At 49.0% G+C, this 26,480-nt stretch overlaps 1 protein-coding gene across 2 annotated transcripts in view; it reads right to left on the bottom strand.

Annotated features, from left to right (window-relative positions):
* The window catches only part of COL26A1 (collagen type XXVI alpha 1 chain), a 202,613-nt gene that overhangs the window by 114,714 nt on the left and 61,419 nt on the right, over window positions 1-26,480 (bottom strand). The gene's annotated exons all lie outside the window — the stretch shown is intronic.

The raw sequence follows: 26,480 nt of genomic DNA, 5'->3' as shown, positions 1-26,480 counted from the left end.
AAATGCCTTTGCAAAAATCATAACGGAGGAAGTTATGACAGTGAAAGAGATCAGACTTAACCGACTCCATCTTGCTTCTAACTTTAGGCTGTCCTTCATTCCTGGCAGTAGGCCGAACTAATCTTGGGAAGAAATTTAGTTTATGGTTTGACTCCAAAACAAAATTGATAATATCTCTTTCCCAAAAAGACCCCTTTCTTGCCTGGGGACCAGTCTGCCTTTGTAGGACTAACAAATTAGCTACAGGATTAGAAATTATGGTTTACGGGGTCATGCAGACTATGGCTGCAAGAGTCTGAACCTCCCCAAATTGCTCCTGGAGGTAACATTGCCATTATAAAACCTAAGATCAGTGCTTGAGATATTTTGCAGACCCTGTCCTCGATGGATCAGCTGATACCACCCAGACCTGTAATCTGGCTTGAGCAGTGCTATGATCCCATCCAGGAACAGAAGACAGCAAGAAAACCTCACTTCAACCCCCTATGATTCCATCTCCAACCTGACCAGTCACCACCACTCCCCAACTTCCGAGCCTCTACCCACCAAATTGTCTTTAAAAACTCCATCCTGAATGTTCAGGAGACTGATTTGAGTGATAAAAACCTCCAGGCTCCCATACAGCCGGCTCTGCGTAGTTGAGACAGAGCCTCACTCTGTTGCCCAGGCTGGAGTGCAGGGGCATGACCTCGGCTCACTGCAACCTCTGCCTCCCAGGTTCAAGCAATTCTCCTGCCTCAGCCTCCCGAGTAGCTGAGATTACAGGTGTGTGCCACCAGGCCCAGCTAATTTTTGTATTTTTGGTAGAGACAGGGTTTCACCATGTTCGTGAGGCTGGTCTCGAACTCCTGGCCTCAAGTGATCCACCGACCTCAGCCTTCCAAAGTGCTGCGATTACAGGAGCGAGCCATGGCACCCGGCCATCCTTCTCTATTGCAATTCCCCTGTCTTGATAAATCAGCTCTGTCTAAGCAGCAGGCAAGGTGAACCCCTTGGGCAGTGACAGCTGTGTGACCCTGGACAAGTCACCATCCCTCTCTGTATCAGCTGTGATCTAAACGTGGATAGAACTGGAGACTGTTATGTTACATGAACCACCCAGGCACAGAAAGACAAATACTATATGTGCTCTAAGAGGGAGGTAAACAATGTGTATACAATGGAGACACGGAAGGGGAGTGGGTAGGTAATGAATGCAATGTATGTGATAGGGTTTGGATATTTGTCCAAACTCCAAATTTCAGGTTGAAATGTAATTCCCAGCATTAGGTGAAGGCTGGTAGGAGGTGATTAGATCGGGGACAGACCTCTCATGAATGGTCTAGCACCATCCCCTTGGTGATAAGTGGGTTCTGACTCTCAGTTCACGTGACATCTGGATATTTAAAATTGTGTGGCGCCTCCCCCATCACTGTCTTTTTTTTTTGAGATGGAGTCTTTTTCTGTCATCAGGCTGGAATTCAGCGGCGCGATCTCGGCTCACTGCAACCTCCGCCTCCCAGATTCAAGTGATTCTCCTGCTTCAGCCTCCCGAGTAGCTGGGATTACAGGCACATGCCACCACGCCCAGCTAATTTTTGTATTTTTAGTAGAGGCAGGGTTTCACTTTGTTGGCCAGGATGGTCTCGATCTCCTGACCTCGTGATCCGCCCACCTCGGCCTCCCAAAGTGCTCAGATTACAGACATGGGCCACCGCGCCTGGTGCCCCCTCACTCTCTTAATCCCAATTTGCCTTCCGCCATGAGTGAAAGCTCCCAGAGACCTCCCCAGAAGCCAAGGAGATGCCGGCACCATGCTTGTAAACCTGCAGAATTGTGAGCCAAATTAAACTTTTCTTTATAAATTACCCAGTCTCAGGTATTTCTTTACAGCAACGCAAGAACGGCCTAATACAGTACATTATGTGGGTGATGGATTTCCTAAGAGCCCTGACTTCACCACTGTGCAATATATTAGTTGCACTTGTAACCCATTAATTTATACAAACAAAAAATAATAGTAAACATAAAGTCCCTGGCCAGGCATGGTGGCTCACGCCTATAATCCCAGCACTTTGGGAGGCCAAGGTGGGTGAATCATCTGAGGTCAGGAGTTCGAGACCAGCCTGGCCAACATGGTGAAACCCTGTCTAAGATCACGCCACTGCACTCCAGTCTGGGCAACTGAGTGAGACTCCATCTCAAAAAAAATAAACAAATAAAATAAAATAAAAAATAAAGTGCCCTCTAGCTCTGCCATTCTAAAACTCTCCAAGTGTGGCCACCTGTGATGGGAAAGTGTCCTGAACACTGAACACTGACCAAGATGATAAAGAAAGAAAAGGGGCCAGGCACGGTGGCTCACACGTGTAATCCCAGCACTTTGGGAGGCCGAGATGGGCGGATCACCTGAGGTCGGGAGTTCAAGACCAGCCTGCCCAACATGGAGAAACTCCATCTCTACTAAAAATACAAAAATTAGCCAGGTGTGGTGGCGCACACCTGTAATCTCAGCTACTCAGGAGGTTGAGGCAGGAGAATCATTTGAACCCAGGAGGCGGAGTTGCAGTGAGCGGCGATCACGCCATTGCACTCCAGACTGGGCAACAAGAGTGAAACTCTGTCTCAAAAAAAAAAAAAAAAAAAAAAAGAAGAAAGGAAAGGAAGGAAGAAAGAAATTAGCAGGACCTGCAAAATTTTCAACTGTCATCTACTCTGACCTTTTTCCCAATTATAATTTCTTTTGGTTGATTCACCAACAATAAACCCAAAGTGTGTTTATTGAACACCCATTTTGTGCTATATTGTGGTCATAGATTTATAAAACTGTGTCCTCATTCTGAGAAGAGCAAGACACTTCAATGAAGAAAACTAGGCATACACAGCCAGGAGTAGGGGTTACACCTGTAGTCCTAGCACTTTGGGAGGCCGAGGCAGGAGGATTGCTTGAAGGCAGAAGTTCGAGACCAGCCTGGGCAATCTGCCAAGATGCTGTCTCTACAAAAATTAAAAAATCAGCCCGGCATAGTTGTGCACACCTGTAGTCCCAGCTACTTGGGAGGCTGAGGTGGGAGGGTCACTGGAGCCCAGGAGTTTTGAGGCTACAGTGAGCCATGATCAAACCACTGCACTTAGCCTGGGCAACAGAGCAGGATCCTGTCTCTAAAAAAAAAAAAAAAAGAAAGAAAGAAAGAAAAGAAAAAGAAAAAGAAAAAAATTGGAATACAGTAGTGGGACTCTTGCAGGAATTAAAAAAAAAAAAATTCTTGCAAAGTGCTGTGAATCCCATCGTAAAGTTTCACGCTCCCACAGTTTTGAAATTTTTCTTACACATAAGTTGGATGCTTTTTTGTCACACTCCAAGAATCGCTAATATAAAATGCATGACCAAGTTTCATAAGGGAGACACATTCAGCTTTTATTATTCACTTTACGTGCATTGTCATAACTGCTGCTTGATCAAGTTTGCACAATGTCCCCCTGAAGACAACACTACATACCTTCACAAAATTTAAATCTGCTGACATCGAGCAACTTAATCGGTGAATGAAAAACTCATGAATTAATTGGTAGCAGCAGGCATGACATTTGGAGACGCGCTGTTGACAGGAAAACACACGAGTGGAGAATTGGATTTCAGAAGTACAGCTCTGAATCTGAAAAATCCTGTTATGCTCATTTCTTTTTTTAAAAAAAGCAAAAACCTACACTCGTGTTTCATAAACATTCCAGCAAACCAGTTTCCCCCTGGAGATCTGGTGGTGGCGTGGTTGTGTGCAGCTGGGACAGGAAGTCTCTATTAAGGAGGTAGGAGATGACCAGGAGAGATGCCCACAGCTGTGAGCTGGAGAACAAAGCCCCCAGCTTTTGGGAGCAACTGGGCAACCCAGTGCAGGATGGGGAGTTGGAAAGGAGTGGCAGAGCTGTAGTGCCAAGGTCACTCCTCCTTACAGCAAGTGACTCTGGATGCGATGATGAGCCTGACTCTGAAGAGTACAAATACACTTATTTTCACAATAAACACACACTCACATACATGCACACACATTCACATACACACCCACGTGAGCACACACGTGCACTCACACACTCTCACACCTTCACACGCTTGCACAAACTCACTTGCAAGCTCTCACAAACTAACACATACACACACGCTCACACATTCACATACTCATTTGCTCTCTCACACTCATGCGCACACTCGTGCTTGCACACTCACACAAACACACTCGTGCACACTTCCACACACACACTCTCACACAAACACATGCTCAGCACCCTCAGACTCACTCATGCACACTCACAGTCACACACTTTTACACAATTATGCACACACACACGCACCTTCTCACACGCTTGGATAAACACACACTCAGCCTCACACTAACACACTAAACACGCTCACATACCTAAGGACTAAACTCTGACCGTTTTCTTCTCTTGCCCAGATTCCTATCTAAGGAGCCTGGGGAGTCACGCCTTTCAAACCACAAAGACTCATCGCACAGGTTCTATTTTAACCCTATATGATGTGGCCGGCTTTCCAACCAGGCTCTAGCATAACATCGCATGGCAGATAAGGAAGGAAATCAAAATACTTTAATCCCAAATATGTTTCTATGCCATATCTTTTGTTTTGTTTTTAGACAGAGTCTTGCTCTGTAGCCCAGGCTGGAGTGCAGTGGCGAAATCTTGGCTCACTGCAAACTCTGCCTCCCGGGTTCAAGTGATTCTCCTGCCTCAGCTCCTGAGTAGCTGGGATTACAGGCGCCCGCCGCCATGCCCAGCTAATTTTTTTGTATTTTTTAGTGGAAACGGGGTTTCACCATGTTGGTCAGGCTGGTCTTGAACTCCTGACCTCAGGTGATCCACCTGCCTCAGCCTCCCAAAGTGCTGGGATAACAGGCATGAGCCACCGCGCCCGGCTCTTTGCCATATCTTGAGATAGCCCTGCAAAGCTGTCTCTTGTGGTAGGGGTGAAGGGGGGGGGGGGTGGGAATCTACATTCTGCAGAGAATCCCTTTCCCTTTTCCAGGCCTTTTTGATATCCAGGAGAGAATCAACTAATAGTCTGACACCTTTTAAAATCTGACAAGAAACATTTACATTCTATTCTCTCTGAAGCCTGCTACCTGGAGGCTGCATTTGCGTAATAAGAACCTCAGTCTCCACAATCTCTTATTTTATATTATTTTATTTTTTGAAACAGAGTCTCACCTGTCACCCAGGCTGGAGTGCAGTGGAGTGATCACGGCTCACTGCAGCCTCCGCCTCCCTCTCAGCAATCCTCTCCTCTCAGCCTCTGAGTAGCTGGAAGTACAGACAAACACCACCACACCTGGCTATTTTTTTTTTTGTATTTTGTAGAGACGGGGTCTAGACATGTTGCCCAGGATGTTCTCAAACTCCTAGGCTCAAGTGATCCTCCCATGTCAGTTTCTCAAAATGCTGGGATTACAGGCATGAACCACCATGCCTGGCCTCTCACGATCCCTTATCTTAACCCAGACATTCTCTTTCTATTGATTCCAGGTATTTAGATAAACTCTTTTAACCAATTGCCAATCAGAAAATATCTGAATCCAGGACTGGGAGTGGTGGCTCACGCCTGCAATCCCAGCACTTTGGGAGGCCGAGGCAGGCGGATGGCCTGAGGTCAGGAGTTCGAGACAAGCCTAGCCAACGTGGCAAAACTCCGTCTCTACTAAAAATGCAAAAATTAGCCAGGCGTGGTGGTGCACGCCTGAAGCCCCCGCTACTCGGGAGGCTGAGGCAGGAGAATCACTTGAACCCGGAGGCAGAGGTTGCAGCAAGCCAAGATCACACCACTGCACTCCAGCCTGGGTGACAGAGCGACACTCCATCTCAAAAAAAAGAAAAAGAAAATCTTTGAATCCACCTATGACCTGGAAGCCCCAGCTTCCCATTGTCCCCATTGCATATCTTACATGTATTGATTGATGTCTTATGTCCCCCTAAAATGTATAAAACCTCATTGTGGCCCAGTCACCGTGAGCATATGTTCTCAGGGTCTGCTGGGGGCTATATCACGGGCCATGGCCACTTATATTTGGCTCATAATAAATGTCTTCAAATATTTTACAGAGTTTGACTCTTACACGTTCACACTCACATAAGCACACACACACACACTTATGCACTTAACCAACACACTTTTTTTTTTTTTTTTGAGACAAGGTCTTGCTCTGTCACCCAGGCTGGGGTGCAGTAGTGCAATCACGTCTCACTGCAGCCTCAACCTCCCTAGTTCAAGTGGTCCTCCTGCCTCAGCCTCCTAAGTAGCTGGGACTACAGGCATGCACCACCACACCTAGCTAATTTGTTTGTTTGTATGTTTTTGAGACAGAGTCTCACTCTGTTGCCCAGGCTGGACTGCAGTCATGCAATCTCGGCTCACTGCAACCTCCTCCTCCCAGGTTCAAGTGATTCTCCTGCCTAACCCTCCCGAGTAGCGGGGATTACAGGTGTAACACCACACCCAGCTAATTTTTGTATTTTTACTTGAGACAGAGTTTCACCACGTTGGCCAGGCTGGTGTCGAACTCCTGACCTCAAGCAATCCAACAGCCTCGGCCTCCCAAAGTGCTGGGATTACAGGTGTGAGCCACTGTGCCCAGCTTTTTGTTAATTTTTTTTTCTTTTTTTTTTTTTGAGACAGAGTTTCACTGTTGTTGCCCAGGCTGGAGTACAATGGCACGATCTTGGCTCACCGAGACCTCTACCTCCCTAGTTCAAGCGATTCTCCTGCCTCAGCCTCCCGAGCAGCTGGGATTACAGGCGCCCGCCACCATGCCCCGCTAATTTTTTTTGTATTTTTAGTAGAGACAGGGTCTCGCCATTTTGGCCAGGCTGGTCTTGAACTCCTGACCTCGGGTGATCCACCCGCCTCAGCCTCCCAAAGTGCTGGGGATTACAGGCGTGAGCCACCGCGCCAGGCCTATTAAAATTTTTTATAGAGGTGGGTCTTTCTATGTTGCCCAGGCTGGTCTTGAACCCCTGAGCTCAAGTGATTCTCCCACCTCAGCCTCCCAAAGTGTTGGGATTACAGGCATGAGCCACTGTGCCTATCTCCCAACACATTTGATATTCACATGCGCACAAACTCACACACACTCTCACATTCACATGCTTGCCTCATTGCTGTGTTACAGGATGATGCTAAAACGGGACTCATCCGCCCACTATTTCAGGAGGGGTCCCAAAGGCTGAGGATGCCATAGGTGCCCAGTGTCCCCAAAGTGAGGAGCTGCAGCAGCCATGTACGAAATACCATGCCTGGTGAAACCGGTTCCAGCAGCCTTAGCATCTCCACCTCCAGGCTACTTAAAAGAAAGTGGGCCGGGCACGGTGGCTCACGCCTGTCATCCCTGCATTTTGGGAGGCCGAGGCGGATGGATCACTTGAGGTCAGGAGTTTGAGACCAGCCTGGCCAACATGGTGAAACCCCATCTCTACTAAAAATACAAAAAATTAGCCAGGTGTGATGGTGCATGCCTGTGATCCCAGCTACTCAGGGGGCTGCAGCAGGAGAATTCCTTGAACCCGGGAGGCGGAGGTTGCAGTGAGCCGAGATTGTGCCACTGCACTCCAGTCTGGGTGACAGAGCGAGACTCTGTCTCAAAAAAAAAGAAAGACCTAGAAAAACAGAAAGGGCTCACAACCCTCTTGCTGCCGCAGATCTGCCAGCCAAAAGCAGGCCCAGCTTGGACAGAGGAGAAGCTTTTGTTTAGATTAAAAATGGCAGTTTTAAAATTAATTCCTGAAATGGTCTTCCGACTATGAGGGACCAGAAAAACTATAGAGTCCACCCAGGGCCCGGGGCAAGCGCAAGGGCCAAGCTGCTGTTGTTTGCACCCTGCTGAGCACAGCTGATGCCAAAAAATCAGGTCCCTCCCTTAACCTCTGCACGATAGGATCAATGGAGCCCTGGGCTCAGGAGTGCAAGCCTGGCATTTGGGATCTGCCCCTAATTCACTATACAACATTGCACAGGTACCTAAACCTCTCTGAGCCTGTTTCCTGGTCTGTATGATGAGGATACCAGGGAGACCAGGATGCCTGGTGTAAGGCTGTGAGTGCAGGAGGGGTGCATGGATGCTGGGTTTGCAAAATACAGACCTGACCTCATTCCTCCCAACCCACACCCTTCGGCCGTCCCCAGTGTCATCAGGAGAGAGTCCGGGCTGCTGAGCCACATGTGCTGGCCCTCCTCCACCTGACACAGACACCTCTGGCCCTCACCCACCAGGCGGGAGCCCTCCAGATGCACCAGACACTGTCACTTCAATCCACACTTGGAATGATGAAGATGGCCATGAGAACAATAAAAGTAGATATAATAGGCCGGGCGCGGTGGCTCACGCCTGTAATGCCAACACTTTGGGAGGCTGAGGCAGGTGGATCATTTGAGGCCAGGAGTTCAAGACCAGCCTGGCCAACATGGTGAAACCCCATCTCTACTAAAAACACACACACAAAAAATAGCCAGGCGTGGTGGTGGGCGCCTGTAATCCCAGCTACTCAGGAGGCTGAGGCACAAGAATCGCTTAAACCTGGGAGGCGGAGATAGAAGTGAGCTGAGATTGCACCACTGCACTCCAGTCTGGGTGACAGAGGGAGACTCTGTCTTAAAAATATATATAAATATAATAATAGCTTCAATTGCAGACTCACAGTGTACTGAGTGGTTTACAGAAGCTGACTGAGAACAACAGATGTCATTATTCCCAGTTTACAGACAAGGAAACTGAGGCACAAAGAGGTTAAGCAACTTTGTCAAGGTGGTGGAACTGGGATCTGAACCCAGGCAGAACTGGTTCCAGAGCCCAGTAATACTAATTTGTGTTCGTTCAGTACAGGCGAACGTTTTTCCTCTCATCTACACACAGGGACTGATCTCGGGCCCCTGATTCAGAAACTGAGCTCACCCCTCTGGAGATGCTCTTTTTTTTTTTTTTTTTTTTTTTTGGAGACAGAGTCTCTCTCTCTTGCCAGGCTGGAGTGCAGTGGCACAATCGTGGCTCACTGCAACCTCTGCCTCCTGGGTTCAAGCGATTCTCCTGCCTCGGCCTCCTGAGTAGCTGCAATTGCAGGAGTAATTTTGTGTTTTTAACCTAATTTTAGCTAATTTTGGTATTTTTAGTAGAGACAGGGTTTCACCATGTTGGCCAGGCTGGCCTCGAACTCCTGACTTCAGGTGATCTGCCCGTCTTGGCCTCCCAAAGTGCTGGGATTACAGGCATGAGCCACCGCTCCTGGCCACAGTCTTTCTCGGCCCCTCATTCTGAATTCCATGGGCTTGGCCCATGCCACTCTGGAACCTGATGGCTGCCAAGTCCAGGCGCGGGGCACACCAGTAGGTGGCACTGTGTCACCATCCCAATGGGCCAAGACTCAGCTTGGTAGCCCCCCTGCGTCTCACCTGAACGCTTAAGACAGGTTCCACATTTGTGGCCCATCTCCCCAGTCTTGGAAAAAAACCTGAGGGACCCTGGCCTCCTGTCCCCATGAAGAATTGCCAGCCCCTGCCGCTAGGGTCCGGTTAGGCAAACTTTCTTTTTTTGTTGTTTTTGTTTTTGTTTTGAGACAGAGTCTCACTCTGTTGCCCCGGCTGGAGTGCAGTGATGCGATCTCAGCTCCCTGCAGCCTTCACCTCCTGGGTTCAAGCGATTCTCCTGCCTCAGCCTCCTGAGTAGCTGGGATTACAGGCGCACACCACCACACCTGGCTAATTTTTGTATTTTCAGTAGAAATGGGGTTTCACCATGTTGGCCAGGCTGGTCTTGAACTCCTGACCTCAGGTGATCTGCCCGCTTTGACCTCCCAAAGTGCTGGGATTACAGGCGTGAGCCACTGTGCCTGGCCTAGGCAAACTTTCTAAAATGCAGATCCAGTTTAGGGACTGCCCTCCCTCAAAAACACGGTGTACATTATTTAACCTCTGTCAGCCTTGAGGCCGCACTCAGTTGAGGACACCAGGCTCCAAGAGGGAACTCAACTTCCTCAAGGCTCCCTGCAGAGTCACCAGCCTCATGGTAGTGTCAATTTTGCTGCTTTGTGGGAACATTAAGGGCCAATAACAAGGTCCTGGCCAGGTGCCACACAGCCCTGGAGCGGGGTGTTGTCCCCCCTACCCCTAAGACTTTAACAACTCTTAGATTTTGGAGGCGAAAACAAGATTGGCCTCTGATGCCTGGATTCTCCCCAAGGTGGAGCGGCCCCATCCATCCATGACTTCCGGTGGTCACCAAGCCCACTCTACAGCCCACGGGCTCTGCCTGCTTTGATCTGGTGTCCTCCCTGGCCTTGCAGGTGACTTTGTTTTCCAGCCACACTGGTCTTCTCACAAATCTCCAGCATACCAGTTTCCTTACCTCTTTTTTTTTTTTTTTTTCAGACGGAGTCTCACCCCGTCCCCCAGGCTGGAGAGCAGTGGCATGATCTCGGCTCACTGCAACCTCCGCCTCCTGGGTTCAAGCGATTCTCCTGTCTGAGCCTCTCGGGTAGCTGAGATTACAGGTGCGCACCACCACTCCTGGCTAATTTTTGTATTTTTAGTAGAGACGGGGTTTTACCATATTGCCCTCTTAGGGGCTGGTCTTTCTTGCTCTCTCTATCTTTCTCTCTCTCTCTTGGTCACCTCCTCCAGGAAGCCTTTCTAAGGCCTCCCACCACATCTGCCCAGCACCCAGGAGGTACATATTACTATCAATTGACTGACCAGGGATCTAGCTCTCCTGGGCCTGTTGGCATCCCTTCAGGATGCAGAGCTGAGGCTTTTCCTGGGTGTTACATTCAGCCTGGTGTGGGTCCAAATAAACCCCAAGGTGGAGTGGTCCTCCCAGAGTCTGTCAGCCAAAACCACCAGACTCCAGGAATGAGCTGAAGGTGGGGGAGCCCCTCACTGGTCCCTGGAAAATGTTCTATATGCCCATTTTAAGGATGGCAAAATCAGCTCAGGAAAGAAAGGGGGCTGGGTGCCGTGGCTCACGCCTGTAATCCCAGCAATTTGGGAGGCCAAGACGGGTGGATCACTTGAGGTCAGGAGTTCGAGACCAGCCTGACCAACATGGTGAAACCCCATCTCTACTAAAAATACAAAAATTAGCCGGGCATGGTTGTGCATGCCTGTGATCCCAGCTACTCGGAAGGCTGAGGCAGAAGAATTGCTTGAACCGGAGAGGCGGAGGTTACAGTGAGCTGAGATCACACCACTGCACTCCAGCCTGGACCACAAGATTGAGACTGTCTAAAAAAAATACAAAAAGAAAAGAAAGGGGAACTTAAGGGGGCTGTAGCCACTGAATGCCTGCGTGCTAGGCCCACTCACACCTGGGAGTATTACTGTCCCATTTTATGGATGAGAACACTGAGTCCACCAGAGACTGTGCGGCAGGTAGGTGCAGAGCTGGACTTGGTCCACACCATCAGGAAGTGGAGGAGCCAGCCCTGAACCTTCACCCCACCCTTGACTGCATATACCCCATCTTTCCACATATACCCCATCTGCCTCCCTCCCTCTCTGGTTTTCCCAAGTGATGCTTTTTTGTTTTGTTTTGTTTTTGTTTTTGTTTTTTTACTGTTGTTTATTTTTTTTTTGAGACGGAGTCTCACTCTGTTGCCTAGGCTGGAGTACAATGGCACGATCTTGGCTCATTGCAGCCTTCACCTTCCAGGTTTAAGCGATTCTCCTGCCTCAGTCTCCCGAGTAGCTAGGATTACAGGCATGCACCACCACACCCAGCTAATTTTGTATTTTTAGTAGATATGGGGTTTCTCCACGTTGGACAGCCTGGTCTCCAACTCCCGACCTCAGGTGATCCGCCCACCTCGGCTTCCCAAAGTGTTGGGATTACAGGCATGAGCCACCTTGCCCAGCTCCAAGTGATGTTTTTAAAGCAGAAATATCCTTGAACCTCTCCTAGCTTTTTTTCAATCTCAGGACAAGGCCAGGCACAGTGGCTCATGCCTGTAATCCCAACACTTTGGGAGGCCAAGGCAGGAGGATCACCTGAAGCCAGGAGTTCAAGACCAACCTGAGCAACATAGCAAGACCCCCATTTCTACCAAAAATTTAAAAATTAGCCAGGCATAGTGGTGCATGCCTGTAGTCCCCATGTACTTGGGGGGCTGAGGTGGGAAGATTGCTTGAGTCCGGGAGTTTTAGACCAACCTGAGAAACATAGCCAGACCCTGTCTGTTAAAAAAAAAAAATTAGTGGGGTGTAGTGGCACGTGCCTGTAGTTTCAGCTATTTGGGAGGCTAAGGCAGGAGGATCACTTGAGTCCAGGAGTTTGAGGTTGCAGCAAGCTGTGAATGTACCACTGCACTCCAGCCTGGGCAACAGAGTGAGGCCCTGTCTCTTAAAAGAAAAAAAAAATCTTAGGACAATACCCAAATCCTAAGCCTAACCTTGTGGACTTCTGCCATCTGGCTACTGTACACCTTGGCCATCCCTCCTCCTCTCCTTGGCCACCAGCTCCTCCCCGCCCCCATTCAGAACTCCATCCGCTTCAGAATTCCGCCCCCATTCAGAACTCTGCCCCCATTCAGAACTCCGCCCCCATTCAGAACTCCGCCCCCATTCAGAACTCCGCCCCCATTCAGAACTCCGTCCCCATTCAGAACTCCATCCGCTTCAGAATTCCGCCCCCATTCAGAACTCTGCCCCCATTCAGGACTCTGCCCCCATTCATAACTCCACTGGCCATGTGTGCATGTGCTCTGTCTCTGCCCAAGACTTGCAGCCTCCCAGAGCTCAGTGAAAGTGCCGCCTCCTCTTAGAAGCCCACCCTGACTAGCCCACACTCGGTCCCTTCCACCTTATAGCAAGCTGACCCTCTTCAATCTACACCCTCAAAGAACCCAGACTTCTCTTCTAAGCACTTATGATTATACACCCATGTATGTAATTATTTGTCTGACATCACTCTCCTCCACGGAGCCACTGGCTGCACTGCCTGCCTAGCTTAGGGCGAGGCACATCGTCTGCACCCAGTGAAGACTGGTGGAAAGAACGAAGCATTCAACGAACAGGGTGCCTGGATGCAGTCTCAGTCTGGGAGTGGCTCAAGCCTGTAATCCCAGCACTTTGGGAGGTCAAGGCGGGCGGATCACCTGAGGTCAGGAATTCGAGACCAGCCTGGCCAACATGGTGAAACTGTCTCTACTGAAAATACAAAAATCAGCCCGGCATGGTGGTGCACACCTGGAATCCCAGCTACTCAGGGGGCTGAGGCAGGAGAATCGCTTGAACTCAGGAGGTGGAGGTTGCAGTGAGTAGAGATTGTGCCACTGCACTCCAGCCTGGGGGACAGAGTGAGACTGTCTCAAAAAAAAAAAAAAAAAAAGCTGCAGTGGAGGGCTCCCCGGAGAAATGAGGTCCCCATCACGGAGGTGAGTAAGCAGAGGCCTTGGCTCTCTGGTCTCCAAAGTGGATGTGCCCCAAAGAGTCACGAGGTCCCACCTCGGGTGCGGGGGGGACATTGCACCATCCAGGGATCGCCTGCTCAGAATGACTCTGCCAGCCCAGAACCTTGCCTGGGGGAGCCAGGTGCCCCTCCCTCACTGGGCACGTACCCCTTCTCAGCCTCCATGCCTGCCCGCCCCCGACTCCTCCCCGGCCTCCATGTCCTCACTAGGAACCCCCACGAGGGGAGAAACAGACTGGGAGGTTCCGAGTCAGGCTGGAGACTCAACAGGAAAGGAGAGTGGAGGTTTCAGAGCGGGAGGCAGAGGATTATTAATCTCTTGATTAATAGCTGCGGGCCAGCGGGGAGGGGAAAGGGGCTTCCCACTGCATTTCTGAGGCCTCCAGCCTCCCCAGAATCCAAGCTAGGCATTCCTGAGTGCCAGATAGAATGGACAGTGGGCCCAGGGGGCAAGGTCTTCTGTCAAACCTCACCTCACCCTCTGGCCCAGGGTCACAGTCCACCTGGGGGCGGTGCGGGGGTGGGGGTACAGTGGATGCAGCCCAGACAGGCCCCCACTGCTTGGGGTGGGCAGCTGTGGTGCACTTCTCAACCCAAACAGTCCCGCTAAGGAGGAGAGGCAGGGAAGAAAGAGCGTGTTTTAAGAAAGCACTTCAATCCAGGACTTTGTGTTGCCTTGCGGGCATCCGTCCTGAACAGCAGGCGACCCAACCAGAGGGGGGAGGCTGGCGGGCAGGGGGCCGTCTGGCAGAGGGGAATGAAGGAGGCAGACGAAGCCCCGGAGAGTTCCAGCAAATCCCTCTGCTCAGCACATCTGGAAAAGGTTGGCTCTAATGCCATCAAAGGACTCCGAGGGGCCTGGGAGACAGCCAAGGGCAGGGAAAACCCGGCCGAAGAAAACTTAACCCCCCGAGTCCCTGGGACTTGTCCTTCTAAGTCTATCAGGCCCCAGAGCCCCAGCCCGTCCCAGCCAGCAGCCAACCGAGGGGCTTAGGAGGGGACTAGGGTGGCGTCAGTGATGCCCAATGCCTGTGACGCCCAACGTCCCCACTGCAATGAACAGAGCCCAGCCGGGGCTGTGATCCACTCCAGAGGAAGGCGGAGGGGTTCTATCTATTTCCCAGGATGGGAAACTGAGACACGGAGGAGGGAAGCATGGTTTGTGCTGTCTGCCTTTGAGTCCCCGACCCTGGCAATAAAGTTACTCAGTCCAGTCCAGTCTCCCAGCCAGCAGGGAGGGGATTGGCCCAGGGTGCCTGCCTCCAGCCAGGGGCTTCCTCCAGGGCCGACTACATGGCCTGAACAGCTGTCTTCTTTTTTTTTGAGATGGAGTCTCACTGTGGCCCAGGCTGGAGTGCAGTGGCACAATCTCAGCTCACTGCAACCTCTGCCTCCCGGGTTTGAGTGCATCTTCTGTCTCAGCCTCCTGAGTAGCTAGGAGCAACCACCATCACACCTGGCTAATTTTTGTATTTCTAGTAGAGACAGGGTTTCACTATGTTGGCCAGGCTGGTGTCAAACTCCTGATCTCAGGTGATCTGCCTGCCTCAGCCTCCCAAAGTGCTAGGATTACAGGTGTGAGCCACCACGCCTGACCCTGAACAGAGCTCTTTCCTCCCCACCAGCATCTCTTCCCCTAGTGAAATCTCCTAGTCCCCCAGGTCTCTGCTAAATGTCACTCCCAAGGGAAACCCACGGACCAGGTCTCCCTCCAATGCTATGAATCTTTGATGAACATATCCTCCCTGCGTCAACCCTGTACACACGAGGAGAGGATCGTGTTCTCTCTACACACTAGTGCCTGGCCCTTCACTGCTCAGACAACATTGAATGAACAACCGAATAGATGAACACATGATCTGCAAAACCCCAGGTAAGGTCACTGTCCCCAGTACACCCAACCGAAGCAGGCAGGTGCCTGCATTCTTGTCCACATCATGATGTTGACTGGGCACCCTGCCTCGCACCCTGTCCCCATGCTCACTAGTGAGCATTAGTTTTGAGTGCCGCCTTCTCTCCTCACCAACACACTCACTCACACACACTACAACATTCCAATATTATTTAAAAAAAAAAATCAGGCCAGGCGCAGTGGCTCACACCTATAATCTCAGCACTTTGGGAGATAGAGGCGGGAGGATCACTTGAGTTCAGGAGTTCAAGACCAGCCTGGGCAACATAGTGAGACCCTGTCTCTACAAAAAATAAGAACAAAAAGAAATTAACCAAGCGTGGTGGCGTGTGCTTGTAGTCCCAGCTACTTGAGAGGCTGAGGTGGGAGGACCACTGGAGACCAGGAGTTGGAGGCTGCAGTGAGCCATGATTATGCCATTGCACTCCAGCCTGGGTGACAGAGCAAGACCCTGTCTCTACAAAGACAAAGAGACAGAGACAGGAGGGAGGGAGGAAGGGAAAAAGAGAGAGAGGTGGGGCGGGGGAGAGAGAGAGAGAGAAGGAAGGAAGGAAGGGAGGGAGGGAGGGAGGAAGGAAGGAAGGAAGGGGAGAGAAAGAACGAGAGACAAAGAGAGACAGAGAAAGAAGAAAGAAAGAAAGAGAGAGAAAGAAAAAAAGAAAGAAAGGAAGGAAGGAAGGAAGGAAGGAAGGGAGGGAGGGAGGCAGGGAAGGAGGGAGGGAAGGGAGTAATCACCAGATGGGAAAATCCACAAAGAAAATGGTTGTATTACAGATACCTATTTTCCTTTCATCTCACAAGAAGATGAACGCATTCATTTAACGAACATTGTTGAGCACCTCAATGTGCTGGTCCATGTAGTAAAGTCCTGGGAATAATGAGATGAGGACAGAGCATCCTGCCTTCAAGGCACTCCCAGGTTGATGGGAAAAGTCAGCCCAGAAATCACTTTCAGTGTTCTGTGGATCCCCCTGTGTGGGCACCCCTGCTGTGGCCTTCCCTCCTGTTGCTGCTCTGACAGGGCCCCCCTCTTTCTCTGAGCCACCCCGCTCGGCTTCTCCAGCACTGGTCCCTGCAGCTGTCCTTTCCCCGCCTGCCCCAGCCTTTCTCCCCTTTCTGAGGATCATTCTCAGTGGTTTATAAGCATCGCTCCCCAAAAACTGCATTTGCCAGGGTCTCCAGTGACCCCAAACCCAATGATTACTCCTCTGCCCTCATCCTATGGGGTGTCTCAGAAGCATCTGGGACAGTGCATTCTCTGTTCCGCCCTCCCTCTGGAAACACCTCCCAGGACACCAGGAGGACACCTGCCTCCCCTCCTAAGCCCTACCTGTAAGGCTGGGATGCACAGGACTCTTCTGAGGCCAGTATCCCTTCTCCATTTATTCATCTCCATGGTCACCTCCAGTCCCACGACTTTATTTATTTATTTTTGATGCAGGGTCTGGCTCTGCATCGGGCTGGAGTGCATTGGTATGATCTTGGTTCACTGCAACTTCCACCTCATGTGCTCAAGCAATCCTCCCATCTCAGCCTCCCAAGTAACTTGGATTACAGGTGGCCACCACCATGCCCAACTAATTTTTTCTGTTTTTAGTGGAAACAGGGTTTCACTATGTTGCCCAGGCTGGTCTCAAACTCCTGGCCTCAAGCAATCCATCCACCTCAGCCTCCCAAAGTGTTGGGATTACAGGCGTGAGCCACCACATCTGGCCCAGTGGCATTCTTAACCATAATAAAAGAATGCACTTCTTGACCGGATACAGTGGCTTACGCCTGTAATCCCAGCACTTTGGGAGGCCGAGGTGGGTGGATCACCTGAGATCAGGAGTTCAAGCCAAGGCGGGTGGATCACCTGAGGTCAGGAGTTCAAGACCAGCCTGACCAACATGGTGAAACTCCGTCTCTACTAAAAATACAAAATTAGCCAGGTGTGGTGGCGCATGCCTGTAATCCCAGCTACTAGGGAGGCTGAGGTAGGAGAATTGGTTAAACCGGGAAGGCAGAGGTTGCAGTAAGCTGAGATCGTGTCATTGCACTCCAGCCTGGGCAACAAGAGTGAAACTCCATCTCAAAAAAAACAAACAAAAAAAAGAATGCACTTTTTGCTACCAATGGCATCTTAGGATCTCTGAGATATAGTCTGCCTCTCACTCTGGCTTCTTCCTGGAATCAGCCTCCTACTTGATACCCTTTCCCTATGGATGGCTTACAGACAACCCAACTCAGCCAAAGCACAGCTGCCGGCTTCCACCTCTCATGCCTGACATCCTCCCAGTGTCCCCATCTCAATAAATGGCATGCCCTGCCAGCCACCTGCTCAAGCCAGGAATTTAGGGTAGTCCCTGAATGCTCCCTGCCATTAAGGGACCAGATATTCCTGTCATCTCAGCTTCCAGAATACCTCATGGATCCACCCACTTCTCTTCATGTCCTCAGATATCACCCTAGTATGAGCCACCATCATCTCATGCCGGGCCAATGTCCATTCTTCCCACAGCAGCCAGGGATCTCTTCAAAACCTAAATCAGGATGGACACGGTGGCTCATGCCTGTAATCCCAGCACTTCGGGAGGCCGAGGTAAGAGGATCGCTTGATTTCAGGAGATCAAGACCAGCCTAGGCAACATAGCAAGACCTCATCTCTATTAAAAAAATTATAAAATTGGCCAGGCGCAGTGGCTCACACCTATAATCCCAGCACTTTGGGAGGCTGAGGCAGGTGGATCACCTGAGGTCAGGAGTTCGAGACCAGCCTGGCCAACATGGAGAAACCCTGTCTCTATTAAAAATACAAAAAATTAGCTGGGCGTGGTAGCGGGCGTCTATAATCCCAGCTACTCGAGAAGCTGAGGCAGGACAATCTCTTGAAACTGGGAGGCAAAGGTTACAGTGAGCCAAGATTGTGCCACTGCACTCCAGCCCGGGCAACAAGAGCAAAACTTCGTCTCAAAAAAGAAAAAAAATATTATAAAATTAGCCAAGCATGGTGGTATACACCTGTAGTCCCAACTACTCGGGAGGCTGAGGCAGGAGGATCACTTAAACTCAGGAAGGTCGAGGCTGCAGTGAGCCATGATCACACCATTGCACTCCAGCCTGGGCAACAAAATGAGACCCCCATCTCTAAAACAAACACAAAATTATCACCAGGTAGAGTTTATTCCGGGATTGCAACATTGCTTCAATATTTGAGTTACTCAATGTAGCCATCATATTAACACCATAATGAAGAAAAATCACATGATCATATCAATCAACCCAAAGAAAGCATTTGACAAAATTCAACACCCATGATTTAAAAAAAAAAAAAAACCACTCTCAGAAAAATAGTAAGAGGAAAACTTCCTTAATTTGATAAAAAGCATCTTTGAAAACCTTACAGCCGGGCATAGTGGCTCACCTCTGTTAATTCCAACACTTTGGGAGGCCAAAGCAGGAAGCTCCCTAAGCTCAGGAGTTCGAGACCAGCCTAGGCAACATGATGAAACCCCATCTCTACTAAAAATACAAAACTTAGCTGGGCATGGTGGCACATGCCCAAAGTCCCAGCTACTGGGGAGGCTGAGATGGAAGAATTGCTTAAGCCCAGGAGGTCGAGGCTGCAGGCTGCAGTGAGCTATGACTGCACCAGTGCACTCCAGCCTGGGCAAAAGAAAGAGACCTTGTTTCAGAAAAAAAGAAAGAAAAGCAAAAAGAAAACCTTACATTTAATATCATCTTTAGTAGTAGAATGTTTTATTGTGAACAAAGGATTCTCTCCACACTCACCACTCTTATTCAACATAGTGCTAGAAGTCTAGCCAGTACACAGGCAAGAAAATAAAATAAAAGGCATACAGGCTGGGCGCAGTAACTCACGCCTATGATCTCAGCACTTTGGGAGGCCGAGGCAGGTGGATCACTTGAGGCCAGGAGTTCGAGACCAGCCTGGCCAACATGGCGAAACCCCATCTCTACTAAAAATACAAAAAAATTAGCAGGCATGGTGGTGGGCCACCTGTAATCCCAGCTGCTCAGAAGGCTGAGGCAGGAGAATTGCTTGAACCAGGAGGTGGAGGTTGCAGTGAGCTGAGATCGCACCACCGCACTCCAGCCTGGGGGACAGAGTGAGACTCTGTCTCAAATAAAATAAAATAAAAATCATACAGATTAAAAGGAAAGAAATAAGACTGTCTCTATTGACAAACGACATGATTGCCTCCATAGCAAATCTCAGGGAATCTACAAAAAACCTCTCAGAACTGGTGAGTTCAGCTGCATTACAGGATACAAGATCAATATATAAATATCAATTGTGTTTTTATAAACTAGCAAAGAACACATGGACATAGAAATTAAAAATACTGGCTGGATGTGGTGACTCACACCTGTAATCCCAGCAGTTTGGGAGGCTGAGGCGGGCAGATCATGAGGTCAGGAGTTCGAGACCAGCCTGACCAACATGGTGAAACCCGTCTCTAAAAAAAAAATACAAAAATTAGCTGGGCGCAGTGGTGCGTGCCTGTAGTCCCAGCTACTCAGGAGGCTGAGGCGGGAGAATCACTTGAACCCGGGAAGCAGAGGTTGCAGTGAGCTGAGATCGCACCACTATACCGCACTCCAGCCTGGGCGACAGAGTGAGACTCCGTCGAAAGAAAGAGAGAAAGAAATTAAAAATACAGCTTTACAAATTTTACCAAAAAATACCACTGACAATCACTCAGAAAATGCAATAATTAGGTGTGAATCTAACAAAATAAGTATAAGATTTGTATGCCCAAACTACAAGATATCAAAGAAATCAATGAAGAAAGCTGGAAGAAATAAAAAGATCTAAGTAAATGGAGAGATATACCACGTTCTTGGATTGAAAGACTCAACATGCTAAAAATACCAATTCTCCCCAAATAGATATACAGGTTAAATGCAATTCCTATAAAAAAAATCTCATCAAGACTTTTGGTAGATATAGACAAGATTATTCTGAAATTTAAATGAAAAGACAAAGGAACTGTAATAGCTAAAACAATTCTGGAGGCCGAGCATGGTGACTTACTCCTGTAATCCCAGCACTTTGAGAGACCAAGGCAGGAGGACTGCTTGAGGCCAGGAGTTTGAGACGAACCTGGGCAATGTAGCAAGATCCTATCTCTACAAAAAAAAAATTCTTTTTAATTATCTGGGCATGGTGGCATGTGCCTGTAGTCTCAGCTACTCAGGAGGCTGAGGCAGGAGGATCACTTGAGCCCAAGAAGTCAAGGCTGCAGTGAGCTATGATTGAACCACTACACTCCAGCCTGAGCGACAGAGCAAAATCCTGTCTCAAAAAAAAAAAAGAAAGGAAAAAAAAAAGAATAAAGTGAGAAGAATCAATCTATCTGATTTCAAAACTTATTATATAGCCATAGTAATCAAGACTGTGTGGTATTGGCAAAACACTAGTTACATAGATCAATGGACCAGAATGGAGAACTTAGAAAAAAAAATGTCCAAATGATTTTTGAGAAAGATATAAAAGCAATTCAATAAAGGAGACGTCTTCAACAAATGGTGCTAGAACAATTAGGCATCCACAGGCCAAAAAAATAAACCTCAACCTAAACCTCACACCTTATGCAAAAAATAACTCAAAATGTATGATGAATTTAAATGTGAAACAGAAAACAATAAAACTTTTAGAAAAAAAAACAGAGGCCAGGCGTGGTGGCTCACACCTGTAATCCCAGCACTTTGGGAGGACGAGGTGAATGGATCACTTAAGATCAGGAGTTTGAGACCAGCCTGGCTAACACGGTGAAACCCCGTCTCTACTAAAAATACAAAAATTAGCCAGGCGTGGTGGCAGGTGCCTGTAATCCCAGCACTCAGGAAGCTGAGGCAGGACAATTGCTTGAACCTGCAGGCAGAGATTGCAGTGAGCCAAGATCACGCCACTGCACTCCAGCCTGGCAACAGAGTGAGACTCTGTCTCAAAAAAAAAAAAAAGAAAAGAAAAAAAGAAAGAAAGAAAAAGAAAATTGATAAATTAGATTGCATCAAACATAAAAAGTTTTGCTCTTCAAAAGACTGTTTAGAGGATGAAAATACAAGCCAGGGAATGGGATAAAATTATTTGCAGGCCAAGTGCGGTGGCTCATGCCTGTAATCTTCACACTTTGGGAGGCCGAGGCAGGAGGATTGCTTGAGTTGGAGACCAGTCTGAGCAACATAACAAGACTCTGTGTCAACACACACACACACACACACACACACAACGACCAAAAAAGACTGCAAAAACCACAACCTTGCACAAAGTCCACCACAACCTTACACACGCACAAAAATATATTTACATCTACCCAGCGACTACCTGTCCAACCTTGAACTGACACCACCCTTGTTTTTGACACTTGTAGCCAAGGATAATTGATTCAGAACAATTATCTACTTTTCATTTTTCTTTAAAAACCCTTATCTTCCTTTTCCTCACTGAATACCCGCATCGTTTACTATGCGTGCATACTCCCGTTGCAATGCCCATTCCCAAATAAATGTCATTCTCTTTGCCTTTTTTTTTTTTTTTTTTTTTTTTTTGAGACAGGTTCTCACTGTGTTGCCCAGGCTGGAGTGCAGTGGCGCAATCATAGCTCACTGCAGCCTCAAACCTCCCAGGTTCAAGCCATTCTCCCACCTGAGCCTCCTGAGTAGCTGGAACTACAGGCATGCACCACCACACCCAGCTAATTTTAAAATTTTTGTAGAAACAAGGTCTCACTATGTTGCCCGGGCTGTCATTTCTTTCAGAGGGTTTCTCTCTGTTGCTTAAGTTGACACCTCCAACTCCCAAAAAAGGCTCGGGTACAAGCTGGAAGACACTTACCCTTTTCTCTTTCTTGTGTTATCATGACAATAAATCTAGAATATACTCACGCCAGAGAGATCACTAATGTGTAAAATAGCGAAAGAAATGTGTCGCAGGACGAGGGGAACCAGGAAAGGCTATTTACATCAGTCACACCATGAGGAGCAGACTCCATTCTCTTTTCCACACAAAAGTTTTGAGCCAACACAAATGAAAGCATCCAAAATGCTTCAAAGAACGAAGGGAACCAGAATTGGGTCCCCTACAGCTCCTGAAAATGGTGAAGAGAGCCAGGTGCAATGGCTCACACCTGTAATCCCAGCACTTTGGGAAGCCGAGGTGGGAGGATCACTTGAGGCCAGGAGTTCAAGACCAGCCTCGGCAACAAAGCAAGATCCCATATCTAAAACAAATAATTTTTTTTTTTTTTTAAGAAACAGTTTCACTCTGTCACCCAGGCTGGAGTGCAGTGGCACGATCTTGGCTCACTGCAATCTCTGCCTCCTGGGTTCAAGTGATTCTCATGCCTCAGCCTCCTGAGTAGCTGGAATTACAGGTGCCTGCCACGACGCCTGACTAATTTTTGTATTATTAGTAGAGATGGGGTTTTACCATGTTGGCCAGGCTGGTCTCGAACTCCTGACCTCAAGTGATCTGCCCACTTGGGCCTCCCAAAGTGCTGGGATTACAGGCAGGAGCCACCATGCCCCGCCAAAAAAAATTTTTAATTAACCAGGTGTGGTGGCACACACCTGTAGTCCCAGCTACTCAGGAGGCTGAAGAGGAATGGCCACTTGAGGCCAGGAGTTCAAGACCAGCCTGGACAACAAAGCAAGATCTCATATCTACAAAAACAAAATTTTTTAATTAGCCTGGCATATGGCATCCATCCATCATGGCACCCAGTTGGGAGGCTAAGGCATGAGGATCACTTGAGTCCAGGCATTCGAGGCCACAGTGAGCTATGATTGTGCCACTGCACTCCAGTCTGAGCAACAGTGAGGCTCCCTCTCTTAAAAATAAATAAATAGGTAAATGGTGAGGGAGAACAGACAAGAAATACACACATTTGCAAATTTCTATGTAAATGCTGGGGGTGAAATGTAGCAAGACACACTGAGCAGGCAGGATGGTAAGCAACAGAGTGCAACACAAGGCGGCTACAGGGGGCCCAGCTGGGGTTTGCCACCCTAACCTCAGAGAGCCGAATGCAAGATCAAGGCATGCCTAGGCCGGAACTGCCTGCTGGGAGCTGCCTCGGGTGACGTGCTGGGACCTGCTTCTGATTCTCTTCATAGCTCACCCATGCTTTGGCCTCAGTCTGCATTCCCAGGGTTCTTATTACAGCAATGCTCAGTGCAGGACCTTCCCCTGCAAACCTCACATCCCCTTCCAAGAACCTCTTGAGGCAGCCTTCTATCACCACCATCTTAGCACTGGAGAAACTGAGGCTCAGAGGAAAAACGTTGATCAATGAGACATCCAGGGAAGTCTGCTCGGGGTTCTGGAAAAGGCTGTACTCTATGATAGGAGAAAACTGCGTCCCATCCCCTTCCTCTCTTTTTTGGGACACCGTGGTGTGAGACGTGATGCCTGGAGCTGCTGCTGCCCTTGTGTGACCATGGTGGACACACAGGTGTGGATGCAGAGTTAAGTCAAAGGATCCCAGGATCTTCACGAGACCTGGCCGCCTCTCCCAGATAGATCGTGAGATGAATATTCCCCCGTTATTGAAGCTTCTTTTGGTAACGTCATTTACGGTGATGACACAAGCCATTGTGAGCCATGGGGAAACCAGCAAACAAGACAGACCCTGCCTCAAAGTGCTCCCAGGAATCTTCCAAGTTCCTCCCACCCAGGCTCTGCTCGCTCAGGGAATTCCACCCAGCACACAGACTCTTGCAGCAAACAGACTCTTAAGAAAACTGAAAAACTATGCTAAAAAATTATGCTGGCCTGGCACAGCAGCTCATGCCTGTAATCTCAACACTTTGAGAGGCTGATGGGCAGATCACTTGAGGTCAGGAGTTCGAGACCAGCCTGGCTAACATGGTGAAACCCTGTCTCTACTAAAAATACAAAAATTAGCCAGGTGTGGTGGCACGCACCTGTGTTCCCAGCTACTCAGAAGTCTGGGGTAGGACAATCGCTTGAACCCGGGAAGCAGAGGTTGCAGTGAGCTGAGATCACACCACTGCACTCCAGCCTGGGTGATAGAATGAGACTCCGTCTCAAAAAAAAAAAAAAAAAAAAATATGCTAAGAAGCACTGGGGGCCAGGCATGGTGGCTCACGCCTGTAATCCCAGCACTTTGGGAGGCCAAGGGAGGCCGATCATTTGAGGTAGGTCAGGAGCTCAAGACCAGCATGGCCAACATGGTGAAACCCCATTTCCACTAAATATACAGAAAGAAAAAATTAGCCAGGTGTCCTGATGGACCTGTAGTCCCAGCTACTTGGGAGGTTGAGGTGGGAGGATCACTTGAACCTGGGAGACAGAGGTTGCAGTGAGCTGAGATCGCGCCACTGCACTCCAGCCTGGGTGACAGAGTGAGACTCCATCTAAAACAAAACCCAGAGTTCTCTGACATCTCTGATCTGATTTCATCCTCCTAACCTAACCATCAATTCAGTAATGCTGCTTCATCTCCTGCAAGCCAGGTATTGGGAACACAGCAGCCAGTGAGACAGTCCCCGACCTCCTAAGGCTCCCAGACTAGCAGAGAGGGCAGATGATGAGCACTCCTGCCAGGGAATGAACACCGCCTCCCAGGTTAAAGCGATTCTCCTGCCTCAGTCTCCTGAGTAGCTGGGATTAGAGGCACCCACCACCACACCTGGCTAATGTTTGTATTTTTAGTAGAGACAGGGTTTCACCATGTTGGGCAGGCTGGTCTCGAACTCCTGACCTCGTGATCCACCCATCTCAGCCTCCCAAAGTTCTAGGATTACAGGCATGAGCCACCGTGCCTGGCCAAAAATTTTTTTTAATTAACTGGGCATGGTGGTGTGTGCCTGTAGTCCCAGCTACTCAGGAGGCTGAGGTAGAAGGATTGCTTGAGCCCAGGAGTTCAAGGCTGCAGTGAGCTATGATCACACCACTACACTCCAGCCTGGGGGACAAAGGGAGATCCCGACCCTTATAAAATAAAATAAAATATCCCTCCAGCTTCTGTGGAGAGAAGGAGCTAGAGCGGGGCGGGGTGCGGAGTGGGGAGACCAGTGAGATGGCTGCCACAAACCAGATGCTTCTTATAGGCAAGGCCAGCAAAACCAGGACCTGAGACGAGAATGCATATGGAACCCCAGGTGACCAAAGGATAATGCTGCAACCTGCTGTCATCTTGCCTCTCCCTGCCCAGACAGCAACCCTGAGACAGAGGGTGTACACCCAATTTTAGCTCATTTATGAGTTACTAGAGAGAAAGAAAAGTGTGTTAACCCCTCCTTCCCTAATAAATTATTAAATTTTTTTTGAGACGGAGTCTTGCTCTGTCGCCCAGGCTGGAGTACAGCGACATGATCTTGGCTCAGTGTGGCCTCCGCTTCCCAGGTTCAAGTGATTCTCCTGCCTCAGCCTCCTGAGTAGCTGGGATTACAGATGTGCATCACCACACTTCGCTAATTTTCGTATTTTTAGTAGACACACGGTTTCACCATGCTGGCCAGGCTGGTCTCGAACTCCTGACCTCGGGTGATCCACCCTCCTTGGGCCCCCAAAGTGCTGGGATTACAGGTGTGAGCCACCGCACCCGGCCCATTCCCTAGTAAAATATAATAACAGCAGAAATTATGACAATTAAGATCAGCAATTTGGGATTTCTCTAAAAGAATGAAAATTAAATTTTATTATTTTATTTATTTATTTATTTTCAGGCACGGTCTCACTCTGTCACCCAGGCTGGAGTACAGTGGCACAATCACAGCTCACTGCAGCCTTGAACTCCTGGGCTCAAGCGAAACTTCCACCTAGGCCTCCCAAGTACAGGTGCGCACCACAACCCACGGCTAATGTTTTTTTAAAAATTTGTAAAAATGGGGTGGGTCTCACTGTGTTGCCCAGGCTGGTCTCGAACTCCTGGCCTCAAGCAATCCTCCTGCCTCAGCCTTCTATGTAGCTGGGACTACAGGTGTGAGCCACTGCCACTGGCCAAATTGTTTTAATTAGCAAGGTTCCCACTAGTTATGTGTTGTAGGCAAAGGGGAGACTTATGACAAATTCATGTCAGCCCTGACTGAATGTTCTGTTTTTGCCTCCGAACTCCAAGGAGTGGGTGAGAAGAACTCCCTGGAAAGTCAGTGAACACCCACAT

The sequence above is a fragment of the Pongo abelii genome, chromosome 6 (genome assembly GCF_028885655.2).
Source record: "Pongo abelii isolate AG06213 chromosome 6, NHGRI_mPonAbe1-v2.0_pri, whole genome shotgun sequence".
In the NCBI taxonomy this organism is placed as follows: Eukaryota; Metazoa; Chordata; class Mammalia; order Primates; family Hominidae; genus Pongo; species Pongo abelii.
This window is presented reverse-complemented; position numbering and strand designations above follow the sequence as displayed.